This window comes from Stenella coeruleoalba (assembly GCF_951394435.1).
Source record: "Stenella coeruleoalba genome assembly, chromosome: 6".
In the NCBI taxonomy this organism is placed as follows: Eukaryota; Metazoa; Chordata; class Mammalia; order Artiodactyla; family Delphinidae; genus Stenella; species Stenella coeruleoalba.
Genome location: NC_137151.1, coordinates 10,284,062 through 10,296,697, shown reverse-complemented (window position 1 = coordinate 10,296,697; position 12,636 = coordinate 10,284,062). Strand labels below are relative to the sequence as shown.

At 38.4% G+C, this 12,636-nt stretch overlaps 1 long non-coding RNA gene across 1 annotated transcript in view; it reads left to right on the top strand.

The window, feature by feature from the left end:
* LOC307187575 overlaps window positions 1–12,636 on the top strand; it is a 428,053-nt gene that overhangs the window by 256,998 nt on the left and 158,419 nt on the right. The window lies entirely within an intron of this gene.

Here is a 12,636-nt window from a genome sequence, read left to right as displayed (position 1 = left end):
AGAGTTAATGGTACATTGAGGCTGAAGATAGTTATGAGAAAAGCATGTCTAGTAAGTCTCAGACAGCTGGTTCAGTAAAGAAAAAAACTGGCTCAGAATCAAGAGTTGGAAAATCCAGGGAGGTGTCAGCAACAATGCTAGAAAGAAGTAACCTTGATGCTATATTAAAGGTGAGCTCTCTGTATGCTTTGGTTCATCCAAGATTATTACCATATCATATAATAAGTGATAGAAAAAACAACAGCAGCAAAATCATGGAGTGATATAGAGAAGAAAGATCCAAATGAGGGAACCAGGTAGAACTTCCTAGAATAAATAAGAATGAGCTGAGTTTGGAAAGATAAATAAGAATTAGGATGTCCAGAATATGAGGATGGGCAAATGGAGTTCCAGGCTGTCTATGGAGTTTTGAGAGTGTGTTCAGTAATAATTTCCAGATTTTTGATAGGAGTTGAAGCTGAAGAGAAAAGAATATAATAAACGGCTACTTTGCTATAATGAGGAGTTAGAATTTTATCAAAAATAAAGGCAGGGAAATATGCATTATCCTTGCTACATTTTTAAAAATAAATTTATTTATTTATTTTTGGCTGCATTGGGTCTTCGATGCTGCATGCGAGCTTTCTCTAGTTGTGGCAATCCAGGGCCACTCTTTGCCGTGTGGGCCTCTCACTGCGGCAGCCTCTCCCGTTGTGGAGCATGGGCTCCAGGTGCGTGGGCTTCAGTAGTTGCAGCACACGGGCTCAGTAGTTGCGGCTCCTGGGCTCCAGAGCACAGGCTCAGCAGTTGTAGCACACGGGCCCAGCTGCTCCGTGGCATCCTCCTGGACCAGGGCTCGAACCCACGTCCCCTGCACCAGCAGGTGGACTTTGAACCTCTGTGCCACCAGGGAAGCCCCTTGCTACATTTTTTAAGAAGCTCTTCTTCTGGACAGTTTTTCTATTGGTCCTGGTTCTCCATGGGGTTTGCTTCTTTTGATGCAATCAGCTGCAACAAGTCACCTCTCCCCTAAAGGACTTGCTCTGGACTGTATCACTGGCTTGCTCAGTGCAGACTGCTTTGGGTAGACAGCTGGCTCATATTGGTCTCATTGGATTCACATTGTCACTCTTACTGAGTGGAATTGGTTGGAGTCCTGGTAATGTACATGACTTGATAGCAGTTGAATCTTGATGTTATGTGACATAAGAAAATAGGTTTAAAGATAATCTGACACCTGAAGATCAGTATTATTTTCTCCCAAAAGAAGGTTTTTATTTTTTATCAGTAGGGTAAGAATTAAAGCTGAGCATATTTGTCTCAGAAAATAAAATATTTACTTCCTCATAAGGATATTGTATAGTTACCACACGTGGGTATCATTTTCAGTGGAGAAAGTAATTTTGGAATTTGTTGAAATCTAAGTGGCAATGGGAAAGATTATTGATTAGAGAAAAATGATTTGCTTTGATGTTTGCTGTACCTAGGCTTGACATATATATATATGTTTCAGGTCAGAAATTGTGTATTACATATAGACTATGTAAGAATTCTGATTCATTGCAATTTTTGTTTAATTTACAGAATAAAAAAGCAAACAAAAACATCCCAGGATCATTCTCTTTTTCATATTCCTTATTAGAATTACTGAAGTCATCTGACAGCAGTGATTTTTCTGATCCAAGAAGGGGTGTAATTATCAACTTTTTTTTCATTCCGAACATTAATCTAACTTTAAAATTCTCTCATCTATTTCATGTCTAATGGAGAGATGCCTATAGGGTGTTATTATTCTCTTTCTCCTTTGAGGAGATTACAGGAAGAAATTATATTATCTTACAGAGGAGGAGAAAGCTTACAGAAAATGTTAATAAGAATTAGGGTGGAAGAAGTTATTAAGGAAAGTGATTTTTAGTGGATTATTTATTTTAAGATATGTGTGGTTACTCTAAAAACTTAGATGAGGACTTCTGGATACCAGCTATGAAGTTAGTACTGTCCTGTCCCCATAAATATTACATTCTGTAATTTTGTATGTTCTCAAAAATTAGAAATTTGACAAAGCACTCTTTTTATTGAGATATATTTGACATGTAATACTGTGTAAGTTTAAATTGTATGTGTTGATTTGATGCTCATATATTGCAATATGATTACCACCTTAGCATTAGCTAACACCTCCATGAATTCAGAAGATTATTATTTTTTGTGGTGAAAACATTTAAGATCCAATATCCTAGCAACTTTCAAGTATATAATACATTATTGTTAATTATAATCACAATGCTGTGTATTAAATCCCCAGAACTTACCCATCTTCTAAATGTGCATTTGTATCCTTTGACCAACTTCTCCCCAGTTTCCCCACTCCACCCTATGGAAAACAGCATTTTTCTGTTTCTACAAGTGCAGCTTTTTTTTTTTCCCCCCCACATATGTGGTATCATACAGTGTTTGTCTTTCTCAGGCGACTTATCTCACTTAGCATATTACCCTCAAGTTACTTCCATGTTGTTGAAAATGGCAGAATTTCCTTTCTTCTCATAGTTGAGTAATATTACATTCTACATACTACCACATCTTCTTTTTCTGTTCATCCTCTGACTGACACTTAGGTTGTTTCCATATTTTGGCCATTGTAAATAATGCTATATTAAACTTAGAAGTACAGCTATCTTTTCAATATCCCATTTTAAGTTCATTTAGTTATATACCTAAGAACAGGATAGCTGAGTCATATGGTAGCTCTCTTTCTGGTTTTTGGGGGAGCCTCCTGCTGGTTTCCATCGTGGCGGCACCAGTGTACATTTCCTCCAACAGCTATAAGGATTTTCTTTCCTCCACATCCTTGCCAAAACTTGTTGTCTCCTGTCATTTAGATGACAGCCATTGTAACAGGTGTGAGGAGATACTGCATTGTGGTTTTGATTTACATTTCTCTGATGATTAGTAACATTGAACATCTTTCATGTGCCTTTATTATTTGTACGTCTTCTTGGGAAAATTTTCTCTTTAGTTCCTCTGCCCACTTGTTAAATGGATTGTTTGTTTATTTTTGAGTTGTATGGATTCTTCATATATTTAGAATACTAACCCCATATCAGATACACAGTTTACAAATATTTACTCCTCTTCTGTAGGTTACCTTTTCATTTTCTTGATTATTTTGCTGTACAGAGGCTTTTTTGTTTGCTGTAGTTCAACTTGTTGATTTTTGCTTTTGTTGCTTTTGCTTTAGGTGGTGTATCCAAAAAATTGTTGTCAAGACCAATGTCCAGTAGCTTTTACATGTTTTCTTCTAGGAGTTTTACTGTTTCAGGTCTTATGTCTAACTCTTTGATCCATTTTGAGTTAATTTTGTTAGTGGTATAAGATAGGTGTTCAATTGCATTTTTCTGCATGTGGTTATCCAGTTTTCCCCAACATTATATACTGAAGAAGCTATTCTTTCCCCATTGAGCATTCTTGGCTCCCTTGTCAAATATTAGTTGACTATATATGCAGGCGTTTATCTTGGGCTCTCTGTTCTGTTTCATTGGTCTAGGCATTTATTTTTATGTGAGTACGATACTATTACTGTTTTGATTATTATAGTTTTGTAGTATAGTTTTAAATCAGGAAATGTGATGCTTCTAGCTTTGTTCTTCTTTCTAAGGATTGTCTTGGCTATTTGGGGTCACTTGTGGTTTCATACAATGTTTAGGATTTTTTTTTCTAATTCTGTGAAAAATGCCTTTGGAATTTTGATAAAGATTACATTAAATTTATATATGGTTTTGGGTAGTATGGACATTTTAACAACATTAATTCTTCTGAACAATGAACATTGGTTGTCTTCCTGTTTCTGTCTTTTTCAATTTTTTTCATCAAAGTGTTGTAGTTTTCATTGTACAGATATTTCTCTTTTTTGGTTAAATACATTTCTAAGTATTTTATTTTTTTGATGCTATAGTGAGTGGGATTGTTTTCTTTTTTTCCAGATATTTTATTGTTTGTATAGAGAAACATAACTGATTTTTGTATGTTGATTTTTATGCAGCAACTTTACTGAATTTGTTGATTAGTTTCAACAATATTTTGTTGAGTCTTTAGGATTTTCTATGTACAAGATCATGTCATCTGTAGATACAGTTTTACTTTCTCCTTTCTGATTTGGGTGCCTTTTATTTTTTATATTGTATTATTGCTCTAGCTTGGACTTCCAGTACTATATTGAATAAGAGTAATGAAAGTGGATACCCTTGTCCTCTTCCTGATCTTTGAGGAAAAGCTTTCATCTTTTCACCATTGAGTATAATGTTAGCTGTGGCTTTGTTGTATCTGACCTTTATTACGTTGAGGTATGTTCCTTTTATACCCAATTTCTTGAGGGTTTTTATTATAAAAGGATGTTGTGTTTTGTCAGGGTAATTCAATGGGAAAAATAAAAATATGTTTATAAATATTGCTAGAAAAAAATGTGCTTTGTGTTTTCATTTGAACATGGACACATTTTTCCTTCCATACACAAGAATTATTTTGAAATGGAAATAAAATCCAGATTTATAAAGTTTCTGGATATTGACATAGGATAATTGTAGTTTTATGTTAAGTGAAGTTTGTTTTTATGGATAGGACACAAAAAAGACAAAACATGAAAGAAGAAAATTTAAATTGGATTTTATCAAAATTAAAAATTCTGCTTAATCAAAAGATACCAGTTAAGAATGTGAATAGACAAATTAGTATCTGGGAAAATATTTGCAGCAATATATGAAAAAAAAGCTTTTATCTAGGATATATACAGAAACTTTATCTGTCAATAATAAATGACAGCACAATAATTAATAGGCAAAATTCTTAAACAGAATTGTGACAAACAATATTCAAATGGCCTAAAAGCACATGAAAAGATACTCAGTCTCACTAGTAATCAGGGAAATGTAAATTACAACCACAATAATCCATTTCACATCCACTAGAATGGATAAAAGTTTAAATAGAAAGTTCTGACAGGGGCTTCCCTGGTGGCGCAGTGGTTGAGAGTCCACCTGCCGATGCAGGGAACACGGGTTCGTGCCCAGGTCCGGGAAGATCCCACATGCCGCGGAGCGGCTGGGCCTGTGAGCCATGGCCACTGAGCCTGCGCGTCCGAAGCCTATGCTCCGCAAAGGGAGAGGCCAAAACAGTGAGAGGCCCGCGTACCGCAAAAAAAAAAAAAAAAAAAAAAAAAAAAAAATTTCTGACAAATATTTATAGGGATATGGCATAGCTAGAACTTTGACACATTGCTGATGGGGGCTAAAAATAATTTAATCATTTTGAAGAACTATGCAGAAGTTAATTATAAAGTTAAAAGTGAATCTACTTTGTGATACAGTGATTTTTCTCTCAAGTACTGACTCAACAAAAATACAAGCAGATGTTCACCAAAGACTGGCCTGAGAATGTTCATAGCAAGTTTAATTGTAACAGACTCAAACTGGAAAAAAAAGAAAAGAAAAGAAAATGTCCCTCTGCTTGTTAATGATAAACAAATGATTTCATAACCATACAATTGAATATTTCGTAGCAATTTAAGAAAATCTCCCAAGTCACCTTATCACATGATGAATATGAAAATATATTAAGTGAAATTAGCTTGTTCAGGATAATAGAATATATATAATATGGTATATGATATCATTCATATTAAATACAATTACAAGCAAAACTAATCAGTGGTAATGAATATCAGATAGTCAGTTGTAGGAGAAGGAAGTTTACAGAAATATTCTCTTTACTTTTTTTGGTAGTGGTTACGGAATTTTATACAATGGACTAAACTCATTGAATGTAAAACATTTAAGATCTGTGTAATTTAGTTTATGTTAGTTGTATCTCAATTTAAAAATACAGCAGGACTTCCCTGGTGGCGCAGTGGTTAACAATCTGCCTGCCAATGCAGAGGACATGGGTTCAAGCCCTGGTCCGGGAAGATCCCACGTGCCGCAGAGCAACTAAGCCCATGCACCACAAGTACTGAGCCTACGCTCTAGAGCCCACAAGCCACAACTACTGAAGCCCACACGCCTAGGGCCTGTGCTCCACAACAAGATAAGCCACCGCAATGAGAAGCTCACGCACCACAATGAAGAGTAGCCCCCGCTCTCCGCAACTAGACAAAGCCTGCGCTCAGTAACCAAGACCCAACACAGTGAAAAATAAATAAATAAATAAATTTAAAATAAATAAAATAAAAATACAGCATGATATGTTCTGTGAAGGCAGGGATGGGGAGCTGAAGCAAACATAGAAGAGGCACTCAGCACAGGCGTGCTGGTAATGGAGCTGTCCCAGTTCATAGGGATGACATGGCCTTTTTGTGAAAGAGCCTAGACCAGGAGCCAAGCTGGGTGTCACACCATAGGGAAACTAAGCTAAAAGTGGGAAAGTCAAACTGTTGATCTAGGTGTTCTTTTCCTTTCCTTTTAAAAAATTCCTTGCCTTGACCTTTTAAATTGTTCCAGTTTATTCTCATTTGTGCCAAAGGGAAATAGAGACACTTCTTTCTTTCTTTTTTTTCTTTCTGTTACGCAGGCCTCTCACTGTTGTGGCCTCTCCCGTTGCGGAGCACAGGCTCCGGACGCGCAGGCTCAGCAGCCATGGCTCACGGGCCCAGCCGCTCCGCGGCATGTGGGATCTTCCCAGCCCGGGGCACGAACCCGTGTCCCCTGCATCAGCAGGCGGACTCTCAACCACTGCGCCACCAGGGAAGCCCTGAGACACTTCTTTATCCTTGCATGAACCTGATGACAGTGTCCACAGGAGGCCTGAACAAGGATTGGAAGATGTGACATGTGAAGAAGGTGCTCAGTGGATGTGTTCTCAGAGTGTGGTCCCAAGAAGTAAAGGGTCAGCATCAGCTGGGAGCTTGTTAGAAATACAAAGTCTCAAGTCACAACTCAGGTCTGCAGAGGCAGAAATGGCATGTGTGGTCATTTGTGTTTTAAACATAGCTCTCAAAGGGACTCTGATGTACACTGAGATTTGAGAGATGGTGCTCAAGGAAAAGACTATTCTCAGGGGGAAATCGTCAAGGTTACAGCACCTCCTTCCAGTGGGTTCATGTTCCATTCTTTTTTTTTTTTTTTTTTTTTTTTTTTTTTTTGCGGTACGCTGGCCTCTCACTGCTGTGGCCTCTCCAGTTGTGGAGCACAGGCTCTGGACGGGCAGGCTCAGCGGCCATGGCTCACGGGCCCAGCCGCTCCGCGGCATGTGGGATCTTCCCGGCCCGGGGCACTAACCCCCGACCCCTGCATCTGCAGGTGGATTCTCAACCACTGCGCCCCCAGGGAAGCCCTCATTTTCCATTCTTGAAGGTTTAGTTTTCTATTATGTGTTGTAGGTACAAGGTGGCACTTAAGGATTTATATTATGATAAATCCCCATGGAATGCTGATGCTGCTGGATGGGACACCACACATTGAAAACAGAGTATTATATGATTAGAGACAAAAAGTGTCTTTATATGAGGTCAGGGAAGCTTCCTGGAGGAGCAGAGATCTGCGGGAGTCTTCAAAGAAGTAAATTTAAGGAGGATTTTTTTTTTTTTAAGAAATAGTAGGTAGTAAGAGGATTACAAGCCAGTTAAAACCTACATGATTAGAGTTAAGAAGGTGTGAACTATTAGGATGGTAAGAAATCAATGAGAATAAAAAGAGATACACTATTCTGATAACAAGGTGCTACTGGGCAGTAGGAGAAAATAAAGGCTGTGGAGGAAAATGGGGAGGCCAGTTTATCTGCTGAGCACACACGAATGGCCTGTCTTCTAACCCCTCGTTTCACAAAATGACTCTAAGTCCTTTGGAATTGATTTCCTGGTTTGCTGTCATGTAAATAGATCTTAATCCACATCCCCCTAATCTCTAAAGCCATCATGCTAGTCTCTTCATGTCTTATGTATATATCTTGTTCTCTCTTCCTCATCTAATTTCCTTTTACCCATGAAGGAATTTGTTTAGTGTAATACACATTTCGAAACCGTTTTACCTATCTCAGCAAATTGTATCCTCACAACCGCCACTGACATATTGCTGCACTTTCCAAATGGGGAAAGTGCAGCTCATAGGGCTCAAGTGTCCCACCCAAGGTCCTATAGGTTATTAGAAACAGAATTGACCCCTAGGAAATGCTCCTTATGTTCTTGAAGTATTAATATCTTTGACTTGTCCTGGCTTCAGGACTGTTTTCTGGGAAGTCAGTGTAAGAAAGAAGAGATCATTCTTAGAATCCTTCCAAAACATAACTCTTACTGTCTGTCACTGCCTTTTAATTTTCCCCTGCTACCTCCTATTGCTTTCCTTAGTAACTGTATTATTTAGCTCTATGAAATATTTAAGAGTGCAGGATGAGAGATGTCATGCAAAATAAAGTTTTACTATCCATAGGATGCAAGAACACATGTATATTATGTGAAGAGACAGATGCACAATCCAGAGAAAGATTATGCCCCCAAGCTATCTTTTATCATCTCCCTGGCTTGGGTCTTGCCATGGCTATTTATGCCTTTCTGACCTCCAAGAGGAATAATTTCACTTCTGCATTCCTGCTGAAAGGCAAACCTCAGGGCTGTTCAGAGTGCTATGTCACTGTGCCCAATGTCACGGAATCAATCTTCTAAAAGGATTAAAGATCAGGAATCACTTAGACACAATGTCACGGAATCAATCTTCTAAAAGGATTAAAGATCAGGAATCACTTAGACATTTCCAGTTCATGGCTTTTCTAGAGTGGTTAACCTCTAACCCATATCCTAGGTGACAAAACAGCTAAGTAGCAGAGTTAAAACTGGACCCTATGTTTGCTAATCTCTAGTTGAAGTTTGTTTGCATTTACCTCTGGCTACAGGAATCCATTTTGTTCTTGATTACTGTAAGTATAATGAGGCATTCTGCGTGGTCATTTTTGGCCAGTGGTCTTAAGGTGACCTGGGCAAGGAGAATGGATGATGCTGACATTGTGTATATAACTTTGTAGCAACGATATCTGGGTCTCAAACATTCTTCTGTTTTGACGATCTTTCCACCTGTCGGTCTTCATGTATATAACCATTGAGTCCTGACAAATGGTGTTGCATGATAAATATTTGCTTACCCATTCATTCTTTTTTTTTTTTGATGAATATTTAGTGAGATCCACTTTTTGCTATGTATTGTTTTAGTCACTGAGGATAAAACACTAAATGAAAGAAACAAGGTTTTCACTCTCTAAATCCTATTGGGGGAGACAGATATTAAGGAAATTAATGTATAAATGAATGAGGGTTGCTACGTGCCATGGGAGCATATACAGGAAGTTTGGTAACATGTCATGTACTGAATATCTAAATAAGTGAACTATTATCTAAATAAGCCTGCATGAGGTAAAACAGATTACCCTTTAGCTCCTATTGGGTAATAAAAATAATAATAATAAATGGAGGTTAAGTCAATATGGGGTTGAAATTAGATGGTAGTAATGTTACTGTAGGGGGCAGAATAATGGCCCCCAAAGGTGACCAGGACCTAGGAACTCGTGAATATGTTTTCTTCCACGGCAAAAGGGACTCTGCAGATGTGATTAAGGTTAAGGACCTTCAGATAGGGAGATTATTCTGGGTTATCTGGATAGGCTCAATCTAATTGTATGAATCCTTAAAAGTGGAGAACCTTTCCTGGCTGTGGTCAGAAAAAGAGATATGACAACAGATGCAGGGTCATACGGATGGCAGCATGAGAAGGACTCAAACTGTTGTTGCTGGTTTTGAAGATGGAGAGAAGGGACTATAAGCCAAGGAATGCAGGCAGCCTCTAGAAGCTAGACTAGGTAAGGAAACAGATTGTCCCCAGAGTCTTGAGAGAGAGTGCAGTTCTGTCGTCCAGACACTTCAATTTTAATCCAGTGAGGCTAGCAGTGGACTTCTAACATGCAGAGCTGCAACATAGTAAACTTGTGTTGTTTCAAACCAATGAATTAGTGGTAATTTGCTTCAGCCACAACAGGAAATTAATACAATCACTACAGAGGTGACTGTGAGGTCAGTAGAATCAGAGCATCATTATCTTCACTTACTCCCATCTGTCTTGTTTTTTCTTTCCTGGTAGCAATATATTCTTTCTTTTCCAAAAGGCTTTAGCTTTGTAGACCCACAGTCCTTTTGGAAAATCTTTGGAGCACATATATCATATAGATGTGTTTAAATTTTATATTCCTCTTCCCACTGGAAACAAAAGTTCTTTGTGAATACAGGCTTGCTGCTATGAGGTTTGGAGGAGCCCCTGGCAACACTTTTATCTGGGGACTGAGTGGTTAAAAAGTATTTCTTTTTATCCAGTTTGACTCTTGAAAGTAATTGTTTCTATTAAAAAAAAAAAAAAGAAAACAAAAAACCTATTTTTTCTTAGTAGTATTACATTATAAAAAAAAGCAACTATTTTTTTTCTTTTATTTAATATACTTGGGAAGTTAAGTTTCCAAAACATTTTTCATATCTGCTGTGCATGGCACAAGATGTGAAATTCTTTTATTCTGTTATTTATTTGTGCTTGTTTGTGTGTTTAATGTTTATAATCAGCCATGTTTTTGGAGTATATTAACCCACTACTAAAACTTTAAGGAATTAATACAATGATTGGACTTGAAAAGTCACATCTTAGGGTAGCAGAATCATATACTTCCAAAAAGTATTAAGTACTAAAAAAATACTTTGCTTCACTTAAACCGTCTCTTTGCTGTATATTTTACACAGCAAACCTGACCTTGGTTTTGCTAAATATAATAAATGAAAACTTTGTGAGAGATTTTAGAAATGCTTTACATGTGATACTTATTGCTAGAACTAAAGTACTCTTATTGAGTCTCAGAATGCACACACTCAGTTCATAATCACCTGTGAACTATATTGCATCTATATTGCAGAGCTGTCATATTTTCTGAAGTTTGAATTGGGCAATGGTCTGATATAAGGATACCATTTGAACCTAAGACTACCCCCCCCCCACACACACACAGTCTTGAATATAATCCTGTGGCCCCTGTTACCCGGTTATACACCTTGATGGACAAGTCATCATTTATATCTTTGAGGAAATTGACAGAACTATCTCTCATTTCTCTCTTGTCTCTCCACACATCTATCCACTATTGTACTTTGATGCCCAAACCTGTGTGTACCCCTCTCCTATTTGTTTTGAGAATTGCTGAGATAACCTCCTTCCCAGGGCCCAGACCCTTATAGGTAATATGTATCTTGTAAGAAGATTCACATTCTTTGGGGCAGAATCTTCCCTAAAGTAGTTAGAGACCAAAGGCTTTAGTCTTCCTGTTGGCTAATGGAAATTATTTGTAGCAATGAAATTGAGGCAGTGCTAGTTCGGACAGGACTCTGTGACTCAGCTTAAGAGCCTGAGCAGGCCTTCCCTGAGCACCTGGCATCTTCAGTGAGGTTAGGCTGTCTGGTCCTTCCTTCAGGGTCACTCCCCTTATAAGGCCCCAAGTCTGATTTTCTGATCAAGCCTTAGGCCAATAGATGTGCAGTAAGTCAGTGTTGTATTATCCTCCTGGGACCCACTGATGGACATGTTGGTTCACCTTTGTCTCAGCCTTCTGAAGAACCTCTTTCTCCACCTTCAGCATTTCTAAAACCTGCCAGGAATGGGTGAGAATCTCAAAATCTAAGTGCTGTTTCTAGCCTATCCATCTTCTCCTTCCTCCTCTGGTGAGGAACAGAAGGCAGCATCAGAATAGATGTACATTTAAAAAAAATAATAATTTATTAATTTATTTTTGGCTGAGTTGGGTCTTTGTTACTGTGCGTGGGCTTTCTCTAGTTGCAGTGAGCGGGGGCTACTCTTCGTTGCGGTGCACGGGCTTCTCATTGTGGTGGCTTCTCTTGTTTCAGAGCATGGACTCTAGGCGCATGGGTTCAGTAGTTGTGGCACGTGGGCTCAGTAGTTGTGGCTCTCAGGCTCTAGAGTGCAGGATCAATAGTTGTGTCGCACGGGCTTATTTGTTCCATGGCATGTGGGATCTTCCCGGACCAGGGCTCGAACCTGTGTCCCCTGCATTGGCAGCCAGATTCTTATCCACTTCACCACTAGGGAAGCCCTAGATGTACATTTTTAAATTCTCTATGAGAAAAACACAACTGCTCCAGCTCCACTTCTGTAGATCATGTAGATAGACTCGGTAAGTATATATATTTCTTGACAAGACTCAATAGATGATCTTGAAAAGAGGAAATATTCTTTACAGTTTTTTTCAATGTTCATACATTTTGCACTTAGTGACCCCTTGCCTGATAGAGGCACAATTCTCTTGTGTCCTTGGTAGATTCATAGACATCCATCAAGACCCATTCCAGATGTTGCCATGTTGGTTTAACTATCACTGGTAAAACAGTGTCTCTCCCTCTGTGCTCATACAGCTCTGTGTGCATATATAGCACCTAATTACCAATGCTGTGTAATTATTGGCTTATCTGGCTTTTTCATCGTCAGAGCCTCAGGAAGGGAATGTCCTCTTCTTTGTGTATCTGGCATACAGTTTTAAGCATGCAGCAAGTGCTAATGAAAGTATGTTAAACATAAATGGATATAGCTGCATCCCACTGTTAAACCTCTGACTTCAGTCTCTCCTTCAGTGTGCCAAGGACGA